Raw genomic sequence first — 12,249 nt, forward strand, 5'->3', positions numbered from 1 at the left:
AGCTCAGGCTCAGTGGGAGACAACTTTTGGGAGGAATCCAAATATTTTTGTCTTTATTTTGCTGTGAACTCATAATTTGTGTCAACATATAAATATAAAGGTGGAAACTCAAGACTGGGAATAACCACACACATCCAGGTGTGTTCTAGAACTTTCTATGATACAGATAATGGAAGTTGTTGCTAAAATTCTTTCCCTTGAGGAGACATAAACAATGTTTTCCTGCTTCCCTAAGGCTCCAATAACAAACTAAGACAAGGTACTACTAAAGTTCCTCCTGCCATAGCAGTGAGTATATTGGCCTTAATTTCAGTGCGTAGATGAGGCAGTTACTTATAGGAGTGTGGATGCTCCCTGCAGAAGGCTACACTAGAAAGTCTTTACATAGCAGGGATGATGACTTTTCTCATAACTGACCAGACAGAGCCCTCCTCTCTCTATGCCTATATATGCTAGCCCCTCCTTGGGATCATATGTAATTAGAGTAGAATTGTGTATAACAGGTTACGGTATGGTGTAGCTAGACACTCAGGTGAGGGTCCCATGATCCTTCCTGCCCCCTCTTCTACAAGGCGATGTCAAGTGCTGACTATTCTAGCTGGGATGATCCACACTTAAGCACAGTTGAGCTTCCTGGATGGCAGTTGTTTGTCTTGGAGGAAAGGTCTGCACAGCTCAAGTGGAGGCTGACACTAGCTCTGCTCCCCATCCTCTGACTAGGATCATTTTTTAAGGCAAATGTGGCATCCCAGGTGCCCCTCAAGGTTTCTCCTGATTCTGTAGAGTATCATGTTCAGGGCTGGGCAGGAGGGAAGCCAGGAGCCCTAGGGATCTCTCAGGAAGCAGCAGTCCATATTCCTTGTCTCTGCTGCAGGAAGATGAAGTCTTGAAACCAGTTTCCCAGGTGAACTGTGTTGGCTGCTTTCCAAGGAAAGGAAGCCTAAGCCGAGAACAGGAACCTCCAAAGGAGGGCCAGAGGAAGGCTCCAGTACTTGCTCAGGGTGCAATGTAAATCATCATAGCTTTCCTGATGGGTGTTATCTTAGATGTAGTGGAACTGTCCTTGGATGCTTCATGACATCTGTGGTCTGTTTGGACCCTGGCAGCCAAAATGTGAGATTAGGTTGCATTGCCCACATAAATGGGTGGATTGTGGAGAATTTCCCAGTAACATCTACAATACCATTATTTTTGAGGGCTGTAACCATTACCCCAGAAAGGAATGAGCTTCCTCCCTATAAATGTACATGGGCCTTGAGGCACAAGTATGCAAAGTGCCACCATTTGTCAGGATGCACCCGTTGTGGCCAGCACTGCCTGCTCACCCATCTGTATGCTGTGAGGATGTGGATCAGACCATGTAGTTTCACATTGTTCTTCCTCATGGCCATTCAGGATGATCTCCTTGCAGGTGTTGGGCCCTGGAACATGAACTGAGCTGGTGTAGATGAAGGCTGTCACACTAGCCTGGACAAAGGCTTCCAACAGGTTCTGGTACCTAATCACAGACAACACACTGTTAGTGTCAGGAAATAAACCAAAGAGTCCAATTGATTCCTGTTCCATTCTACCCTGAAACCAGCTCCCTGGTGCAGTCTTTCCTGTTCGTGGATCAGCCAGGCCATTGTGTGGGAACATAAACAATAAAAATGACAAGGGCGACATCTACTATCTGGGAGCCAAGGGTTCTAGACTTTTAGCCTTTACAGAGATCTCTGTGTGTCTCTCTGTCTATTTGTCTTTCTGTCTCTGTCTCTGTTTCTCTCTCTCTCTCTCTCTCTCTCTCTCTCTCTCTCTCTCTCTCTCTCTCTCTGTGTATGTGTGTGTGTGTGTGTAATTCTGATCAAAAACTTAGATCGAGGAAAAGTACAAATCGTTTCTATTCCATGGTTTGTCACCACAGTTTGTCATTTCCTTAATGGAAAGCAATATTTCAATTAAGAAAAACACCTAGGCACATTCAAGGACAGCTGAGAATACAGATGCTACAGTGCCACACTCAGTTGTACAGAGGCAACTGAACACTGACATGGACATTATATCTCTGGAATTGTTCTCACCAAGTGAGAGCTATAGAAATTGTCACAAGGACCATCCCTAGTGACCGAACAAAGGTTGCTGAGCTGTGTGGAAATTTAACATTTTCTGAGTCTGAGGTATCCATTTCTTCTGCAACACCAGAGATTCTCGTTTCCGTGTTGTGTACTCTGAGGTTGAGTTTGACTTCCTTATCTTTTCATTTCCAGTTTTATCTCAGGTTGGGTTTGCTTTAGCCTTTCCATGTTGACTTTCATGTCTTGAACTGTTTTCATCACGTCCCTCACTGTTCCTTTGTGTTTTCATAGACGTCCTTAAGGGTTTTTCCACATCCTCTGTAAGGTCCTTGAACATATTCAGAATTGCTGCTTTGAAGTCCTTGTGTTTCCATGCTGGGGTCTTGGCCTCTGGGTTTGTGATGACTGACATGATTTTAGGTGTTGATATTTGGTCTTTGTTGTGTGGGCGCTCTGATGTTTGGTTTCTGTTGCCCTCTCTTGGTCTTAGAAGAGTGTGGTGGTTGTGGTTTCCAAGTAGACAGTGCTTCTGCAGGTTGGTGGGTGGCAAAGAGGAATAGAGGTGGGCTAGGTAAAATGCCTTAGAGTTGTTCCAGGAAATAGCCAAGGGGATCCTGTCTACATCAAGAGATGGGGTCCCCAGGAAGTTGGAGGTGTGGTAGAAAGTGGGCCTTATGCAAGTAGGATGACCTAAGGCAAAGAATAATCTGGAGAGGCCATCTTGAATGGGCTAGGAATACCCTGGGTCTGAAGCAAGAGTTGGAATCTCCAGTGAATGGAGCTGAATTAGGAGGAGGGGACTTGTATGCAGGTTGTTGTGTATCTGAGGATGAGAGTGGAGAGATCATAATGGAGGACAGGAAGGAGGGTGTGACTCCCTTATCTGAATCCCTGCCAGATGTAGCCACTGGGGTCCCAGGTACAAAGTGCTTCTTGGTATTGGGGGCTGACAAGAAGGAATCAGGATAAGCTAGAAATGAGGGAGTGGGGAGAAGAGGGTCCACAGGAAGAGGAATGTGGGGTCTACTGCCAGGTTTAGCATGGTCCCCAAGTAATGAAGTAGGACTGATGGACAGGCTACTGTAACCAGGCTGCTACAGGCCTGGTGGTGAGGATGAGAAAGTGTAATGGAGGACAGGAAGGGCAGTGGAAATCACCTAATGGAGTCCAGTGGGGGCCCCAGGTAGAGAGCTTTTATACATATAGGCTTCAGACACAGAGGAATTTGAGGGAGGAGGAAACCTGGATCTGCTGCAAGGTTCAAGGAGTCCCCATGGAATGGAGGGAGTAGGGTGGGAGGAGAGTGTCCTGCAAGCCTGTTACCTCCTTTGAAAGTGATGTCTTTTATTCTTTTTGTAAATCTCTAAGCTAATACAACAGCAAGCGTTCATGTATTTTCCCTTTTATCTCCTTTTAGAATAAGTGCTCTCTCTCTCTCTCTCTCTCTCTCTCTCTCTCTCTCTCTCTCTCTCTCTCTCTCTCACACACACACACACACACACACACACACACACACACACACCAGACAGCAGGCTTTCTCTGTATAGCCTTGGAAGTCCTGGAACTGGCTTTGTAGATCAGGCTAGCCTTGAACTCAAAGATGTGCCTGGGAATTAATTGCCTGTGCTGAGAATTAACTCTTAAATGTTAACATGTCATCTAGAGTGAGCTGAAATAAGAACCTTCCCTAATAGTTTTTTTCTTTCAGAGGCAGCAGAAGAAAGAGCTATGGAGTGGGAACTATCAGTTAGAGACACAGTCTCTGCACTGTGTTTCCAACTTCAGCTTAAGGGCTGGTAAGATGGCTAGGCAGGTAAAGGCTCCTGTCACAAACACTGATAATCTGAGTTCAGTCCCTGGCACGTTGACCTCTGCACACACCTGCTGAGGTTCACAGGCAGGCACACACAAGTGCGCATAGAAAGTCTATAAGGCAGTGAATAACATAACGATAATGTTCACATGCTTATACATAGACATTTGTAAAAGTGTTTTTAGATTAGAAACAAGAACAGCAATATGTACTATGCATAAGAGAAACCTAAACTGAATTAAAAATGGAGCCAAGGCAGGGACACAAGTTATTTACTTTTCAGTATTCCAGGGGTAGATGAAGTTTTGCTGAATGCCTTGTTTTAGTTTATTTGATTAGAAGATCATTTCAGTGGCTGAAGCAAGAGTTAATGCTGGGGTAGTGTTCTTGGTCATTGAGGTGTGATGCTTAGTGAAGTTTCCTTGCCAGAGTGTCACTGAGGGCCAGGCATCTTCTTTTCCATGTTTCAGAAGGGCCCGACTCTAACATGGATGTGGCATAGCACAAGATATGGGGTGACCAAGCCCTTATGTCCATCTCCCAGAGGAGTTGTTGGAGGTCCTTCCACTACAGAAATAGGATATTATGTTCTGCTATGATTCTCTGTGAGGCAGATGTATGTCTTGGGATCAGATGCCTGCCACTTCTGTTAAGGGCCTTGTCCCTCATTACCAGAGTGGGCTGGAGGGCACATTTTTCTCCTCTCTAACAGAACTGTTGTAGCTATAGTGTTTTTTCCTTCATGGGATCAGGGTTCACAGATCCAGACAGGAAGTAACAGGACAAGAGCATTCATATAGACATAGAATGTCCAGGTAGGCTCAGAACAGACATGCTGTTTAAAAAGTGAGTGTAGGCTGTCACTTCCCAGAGGCTCTAGGGGCAGAGCAGAGTAGAGTAGTAGTAGTTGTTTTTCCTCTTTGACTGTTTTGAGGGGCCCACAACCCAGTTCCCACCTGAATTCTCACAGAGGCCTTTCTTTGTTTTCTTTCTTTCTTTCTTTCTTTCTTTCTTTCTTTCTTTCTTTCTTTCTTTCTTTCTTTTTCTTTCTTTCTTTTGTTCATTTGTTCTTTCTCCCCTTCCTTCCTTCCTTTCTTCCTTCCTTCCTTCCTCCCTCCCTCTCTTTCTCTCTCTCTTTCTCTCTCTTTCTTTCTTTCTTTCTTTCTTTCTTTCTTTCTTTCTTTCTTTCTTTCTTTCTTTCTTTCTTCCTTTCTTTCTCATAAATATCCAACCTGAGCTTGCCTTGTTTCTAGCCAGCTTTTCTTAACTTTAATTATCCCATCTATCTTTTTCTTCTCAGCTTTTACCTTTCTGTATTTTGTGTACCTTTCATTACTTCTTACTCTGTGGTTGGCTGTATAGATGAGTGCTTGGCCTCTAATGTCCTCCTTTCCTTTTCCTTTTCTCATTCCTCAATCTCTCTTCCCAGATATCGTCTATTTTTTTCTCTCTGCCTTACAGCCCAGCCTATTCTCTCTCCTGCCTTGCTATTGACTGTTCAGCTCTTTATTAGGCAAATCAGATGTTTAGATAGGCAAAGTAACACAGCTTTATGGATTTAAACGAACGCACCATAAAAAAATGCAACACATCTTTCCATCATTAAATCAAATGTTTCACAGCATAAACAAACGTAACACATCTTAAAATAATGTTCCACAACAGAGCAGGCTTTGACTAAATCTCATACTTGAACACCCACAAAGCCCCTGATTCTGTTTGTCATATCCTTTCTCGGGGAATTACTAACAGATTTGTAGAATATAAACTTCAGAATCCTAACTCAGATTTCTTGCACACTCAAGGGAGAGAGTGCCAGTGCTGTGTTCACCCCAGGTGTGGAATCCTGAACTCACAGGAGGAGAGAGCTTCTGCATGGAGTCTGGATTCTGGTGCATGTGCAGCTTTAGGTGTGGGAGAAGAAACTCCCACACGAGAGCAATCCTAAATACATATGTATCTTACCCAACATTCTTTACAAAATGAGTTCCAGTACACAGGGTCCACTTTCCTATTGAAGGGGTTCTTAGAAGCAAGCACTCTTCATAATCTTAGAAACTGAAAAAGGTAAGTGAGAAGAATGAAGCATTCCTAACAACAGTTCACCAGGAACTTTCCAATCACAAACCCAGTAGTACAGCTTCCTTCCAAACAAGGTCAGGCTGGAAACCATTGCCCGTTCTTTTGACCAATATCCCTCACAGGCAATTGGTACCACCATGCTTTGAAAGAGAGAAATCTCCTCCCACCCCCATAAAGTGCTAGGAATCCTGATATATCAACCCAAATCTTCTCTCTACTGTCTACACTTGTAAAAAAAACTGGTCCCTGGAGTCTGGTATCTGAGGTCCACAGCTCTGTGCTTTAGAAAGAGAAAACTCTCCTGCATGGCCATATGGAAAAGCATGGTGTGTGGAGGAAGTTTCAAGTTTCAGAAGTTGATGAACCATCGAACTGAGTGATAGAGGGGTCAGAGAAGGATGCATGGATGACTATCCAGGCAGTAAGACCTGAATGGGGGAGGAGGCAAGGGACGCTGATAACTGCAGCAAAGCTAGGCTGCCAGAGAGAAGAGAAAGCATGCAGGGTTTGGAGTTCCAGCAGAAGAGACTGAATGCTTGGATTCTGGCTTCACTTCTGTCGCTGTGACAAATTCCCTGGTCGGAAGCTGAATAAGGGGAAATAGTTTGGTGTACTATCACAGGTTACAGTCTGTCATTCTGGGGAAGTCAAGGCACAAGTCACTGGTCACTGGAAGTCACTGGCACAAGTCACTGGGAGTCACTGGTCACATCACATACACATTCAAGAGCAGAAAGGTGCAAATGCATCCATGCCTCCTGCTTGCTGCTTCAGCCATGCACGCAGGCCTTCCTGGTCTACGTAATTCCTTGTAAAGACTGCCTTCCCAGGTGATTCTAGGTACTGTCTAGACGATGATTAAAACTAACCAGCAGAGGGCACTGTGTGACATCAGATTGTATCTTGTGCAAATGTACCCATGGGTCTGCATTGAGGACACTTAATCCTCCCTGGTGTCTCTTTCAAGTTTGCCTCAATAGACTTGAATTCCACTTTGCTACAATCACATGCATAAGGCCTCCACTTTGTTGCTAGACTCTTGTATCATCCCCTCATCTTTTCTAATTCATTGGCCCCAGGATGCTTTCCAGGAAGCTCAAGCTAAATACTTACTACTTTCCACAGCATATTGAGTGGGTACTGGGGCCTGCCCCCTGACTGTCTTTATTTATTGCTACAGCTGACAGTATATACTTCCCTCATCCAGCAGGAATACCAACCTCCCTTAGCACCTGACCTTCTCAGGACACTATGAACCTTCCTGTCTACAGTCCCTACCAAATGTCATATTTTTCTCTCTCTACTAGACTGTAAGTCTGGATCAGGGATGGAACACTGGTGTCAGGGCCCTGGGTTCACCATCAAATATATTTGTGTGTGCAGGTGGGTCTATGCAAGGAGGACAGCCCAAGAGATGGTGCAAAGGAGGAGTGTGCAGGTGGGGGAGGAGGAGGGCCAGTGAGTAAGGAGGCTGGACACCACTTAGCAGGGTTTGCTGAGAGACAGTGGGTGTCCTGGATGCCAGACAGAGATGGACACTAGGCAAGGGTGACCTCTGGGGACCCAGTAGAGTGTTCAGTAGATGGTCTGTTTAAGAGGCCACCTGCAGGAGAATGTCCAGAGACAATGCTTGTTCCTTGATCTCCAAATAATGGAGTGTGAGCTTTGGGCTGCAGAGTGACACCACACAGCTCAAGGAAGAGGGGGAGTGGCCCCTGCTCCTCAGCTGAGTGTGGATCCTGTTTCTTAAGCAAATGGTGGGAGGCTACAGTGACTCAATCGTTTCCCCTTGGTGTGAGTCCTCAGTACACACATCATTGAAATCTGACTCTTCAGAAAGCTTGATATGAGCTTTAATTTTAAAGAGATGCAATCTGACAAGCAATTGGGTATTGCTAAAAATCTGTTGAGTTTACTATGTTCTGTATGTCTTGGTGATATCTCAGCTGTTACTTTTGTAAGTATCTGCCTGGGCTCAGAATTTGCCTCTGGGGTTTATGGCCACTGAATCTAGTGTAAAAAAAGAGATTCATATGTCATTTTGTTATAAATAATATTAAAATTGTTTTATGCTATTCTACTTTATATTAAAAACAGCTAAATTGGAGCTGTTCTGGGAAACAACACATGGTTCTCCACCATCTAAACTAAGTGCAATCAGGCAGCTGGCAGCCCTCTTTGCTAGGGCTGGAGAAGAGGGAGGTCATGTGACTTCATTGCCATCTTAATTAAAGGTGACCACATGGAGTGGACCTACCAAGGAGGCAACAAAAGGTGTCCAAGATATTTTGGATTAGGATGTATTTTTGTATAATTCCTGTCTTGTTCTGAAAACAAGGTTTATGAAAGATAGATGTAAAGCATTCCTAGTTTAAAGGTATTAAAACAAGTGGGTTAGACATACATTCTAAATCTGTCTCTGTTGGCCTGAATAGACCTTACCTAAGGGAAGACCCTTTGCTAGACTGCTTATGTTGTTCTCTTAGTGGTATACCTCGGCAGAACCTACTGAAATGTACCCACTCTTGTTTTTGTTTGAAGACTCTTTGAATGTGCAGATTTTGGAGAAAGAGACAGGAATGGGGCTTCTCAGACAATGCAGGGATTAGTTGGAAGTCCAAACTGAACAAGACCTTTGCAAATGTTGCTTGTGAAAACTCTGAAGACTATTACTTTTAACACAACAATATTGGCCCAGTATCTTGAGATGCTAATCATTCCTACAATAGATACAATTTAATTTGAAAATAGATTCCAGATAAGTGTAGCATGAGACCTACTTTTTCTAAAATCATTTGTTGTTCAAATGTGTCTTAAAGTTGTGGTTTGAATGAGAATGGCTCCCATAGGTTCCTATCATGGAATACTTGGTCCCCAGTTGGTGGAAAGGTTAGTGGTGTTGCCTTTTTGTAGGCAGTGTGTCCCTGGGCATGGCCTTTGAGGATTCAGAAGACTTGCATCATTCTCAGTTAGTTCTCTGTCTTGCCTTGTGGGTCAACATATGCGCTCTCAGCTATTGCTACACTGCCTGCTGCCTGCTGCCTGCCCTGCTCCCTGCCGTGACAGTCATCAGCTCTAACTCTCTGAAAACTCCAAGTCCCCAACTATCTCTTTCTTCTACAAGCCGTTTTGGTCATGGTGTCTTATCCCAGCAACAGAAAAGTAACTAAGACAGGCCTCAGTCACCTTCCTCCATTATAGGACCGTATCACACCAGCTCCAGGTATTGGTTCATCTTGGGATCAAAATCGAACTATAGGGTGTCTGATAAGAGGTTTTATACAGAGCCTATCTGACAAAGCTAAGGAATGGGTGGGTGTTATCCAAGCAAAGGGACTGAATGAACTCTGGAGAGTGGAGGAAGAGATGTGTTTATAATGGCCTCACACTAAGAGCAAGGGTCCTTCACAAGCTACATCCACAGAAGGATGTGAGAATAGAGCAGCTGGGAAATGATATCAACCCAGTGCTTGCACATGGTCTGGGGTGGGGGAGAGATAGCAGAAAAACATAAAGTACCTCTCAGTAAAGTCTGTAGACCCTTCCTTTGAGGATGAAGGACAGAAAGGAGGAATGATGGAAAAGACATTGGAGGAATCCCCATGACACATATGAAGTTCACCTGGCCCTCAGTCTGTTTCTATCTCATGTATATGCTCTCTAGTGCCCCCCCCTCTGTCCCTCCCTACCTCCTTCATCAATTTACCTTTACATTATAATCACTTCCTGCTATGAACTTCACTCTCCCCTACTCTTAAGTAAAAAGAAACTACAAAGCTGGAAGAGAAGATTCAAAGGAGGCAGGTTCCCACTGCTCAGGCCTCAGTAGTCACAGATGTGATGTAATGTCACCCTGGGGAGGGATAGAAAGAGAGGTGCAATGGGTACAGAGTCATGGGGTTCTTACTATAATGACATAGTAGAAAATGATGTCCCCAAGGTGGTTCTTGAACATTTCTCTCATAACATCGCTTCCATGATTCCAAAATGTCTGGGTCTTCTTCAACAAACAAGCAAAAGTTCAGTTCTGCAGCAGACATCAGATGTGCAACCTGTAAGTCAGGTCAGCTCTGACAGTGAGACACTGTCAGACCTCACATGTCAGGCTGTGCCCCAAGGTTGTCCCTCTTACATGAGATGCCACTTCCAAGCCCCAGACTATCTTACCTGTGCTTCTGAGAAAGCGTGCACACACTGGGGTCCTACAACCCCTCACTGCATATGGTTAGTTCCTGCAGTTCCTGTTGGACTTCAGAGACTAAAGCTTATATCCATTAGCTTCCTATGAAGGATACCACAAAGGTTATGGAGGAAGCAGAAGCACAGGTTGAGGAATGAGAAAGGGGAACAAGGCTTCTACATTCTTGTTTGATGTACTAACTCCAAGAATGTCTAACTGTTCAGCTACCCAGAATCTTAGGTGGCTGGACCTTCCTGCGTCAGTTGATAATCAAGACAATGCCCCTAAGGTCAGTCTGATGTAGGCAATTCTTCAGTTGAGGTTTCCTCTTTTCAGATGACTCTAGGTTATGTTGTGTACAAGCAAGGCTAATCAAATATGTCCAAAAGAGTATTTGCTCAATGTGTTAGCTGTAATACTCCTTGTTATTATTTTTATAAACTTCTCTTTTCCACAACTTCTTTGAGCATCTCATAGTTAACTGCAGAATAGGCATATGCTCATCTCAATGATATGTCATTATTTCTTGGAACAAGCAGCCTTTGATCATTTGTTTTCTGGTTAGTTTGTTTAGATAGATAGTTGTAGGTAAACAAATCACCTTTTTGTAGAAACTCTCTAAGGCTTATCCAATCTACAGCCCATAGGCCCATGTAGCCAAGGATATCTATAAATGCAGCCCAACACAAAGCTGAGAATTTACTTGGAACATTATGAAAAATTCATTCCATTCTTTTTTATTTTGCAATACAATTCAGTTCTACATATCAGCCAAGGATTTCCTTGTTCTCCCCGCTCCTGTCCCACTCACCTTCCCCCAGCCCAGTCCCCATTCCCACCTCCTTCAGTGTAAAGCCTCCCCCGAGGACTGAGATCAACCTGGTAGACTCAGTCCAGGTAGGTCCAGTCCCCTCCTCCCAGGTGGAGCCAAGTGACCCTCCATAGGCCCCAGGTTTCAAACAGCCAACTCATGCAATGAGCACAGGACCTGGTCCCACTGCTTGGATGCCTCCCAAACAGATCAAGCCAATCAACTGTCTCACCCATTCAGAGGGCCTGATCCAGTTGATGACCCCTCAGCCATTGGTTCATAGTTCATGTGTTTCCATTTGTTTGGCTATTTGTCCCTGTGCTTTATCCAACCTTGGTCTCAACAATTCTCGCTCATATAAACCCTCCTCATTCTCGCTAATTGGACTCCCAGAGCTCCACCCGGGGCCTAGCCATGGATCTCTGCATCCAGATCCCTCAGTCGTTGGATGGGGTTTCTAGCATGATAATTAAGATGTTTGGCCATCCCATCACCAGAGTAGGTCAGTTTGGGCTGTATCTAGACCATTGCCAGCAGTCTGTTGTGGGTGTATCTTTGTGGATTTCTGTGGGCCTCTCTAGTACTTTGCTTCTTCCTATTCTCATGTGGTCTTCATTTACCATGGTCTCCTATTCCTTGTTCTCCCTCTCTGTTGTTGATCCAGCTGGGATCTCCCACTCCCCCAAGCTCTCTTTCCCTCGCCCCTCACCCTTCATTACCCCCACTCATGTCCAGGCTGTTCATGTAGATCTCTTCCATTTCTCCGCCATTGGGCGATCCCTGTGTCTTTCTTGGGGTCCTGTTTTCCAGGTAGCCTCCCTGCTGATGTGAGTAGCAGTCCAGTCATCCTTGTTCCACATCTAGTATCCTCATATGAGTGAATACATACCATGTTTGTCTTTCTGAGTCTGGGTTACCTCACTCAGGATAATTTTTTCTAGATCCATCCATTTGCCTGCAAACCTCATGATGTCATTGTTTTTCTCTGCTGAGTAGTGGGCATATACCCAAGGAATGCTCAATCATACCATAAGAGCAGTTGTTCAGTTATGTTCATATCAGCATTGTTTATAATAGCCAGAACATGGAAACAACCTACATGCCCTTCAACTGAGGAATGGATAAGCAAAATGTGGTTCATTCCATTTTTTGACTCCACTATGGGTTGACCATGAACTTTGTAGGTGACCAAGTCTGGTTGCTGTTTCCAAAGTTTGGACATATCTGCACGGAAGGGGCTCACAGACTTTCTGGTGGTTAAAGTCCATACAAAGACCAGTGTAGGTCCTATATGGAGCTAATTTTGCAG

The 12,249-nt window shown here is 44.5% G+C and overlaps 1 pseudogene; it reads right to left on the reverse strand.

The window, feature by feature from the left end:
• Positions 1-940: 940 nt before the first annotated feature.
• LOC131913830 (3 beta-hydroxysteroid dehydrogenase/Delta 5-->4-isomerase type 2-like) lies at positions 941-2,428 on the reverse strand (annotated as a pseudogene).
• Positions 2,429-12,249: the final 9,821 nt, after the last annotated feature.

Source organism: Peromyscus eremicus, chromosome 6 (assembly GCF_949786415.1).
Source record: "Peromyscus eremicus chromosome 6, PerEre_H2_v1, whole genome shotgun sequence".
NCBI lineage: Eukaryota > Metazoa > Chordata > Mammalia > Rodentia > Cricetidae > Peromyscus > Peromyscus eremicus.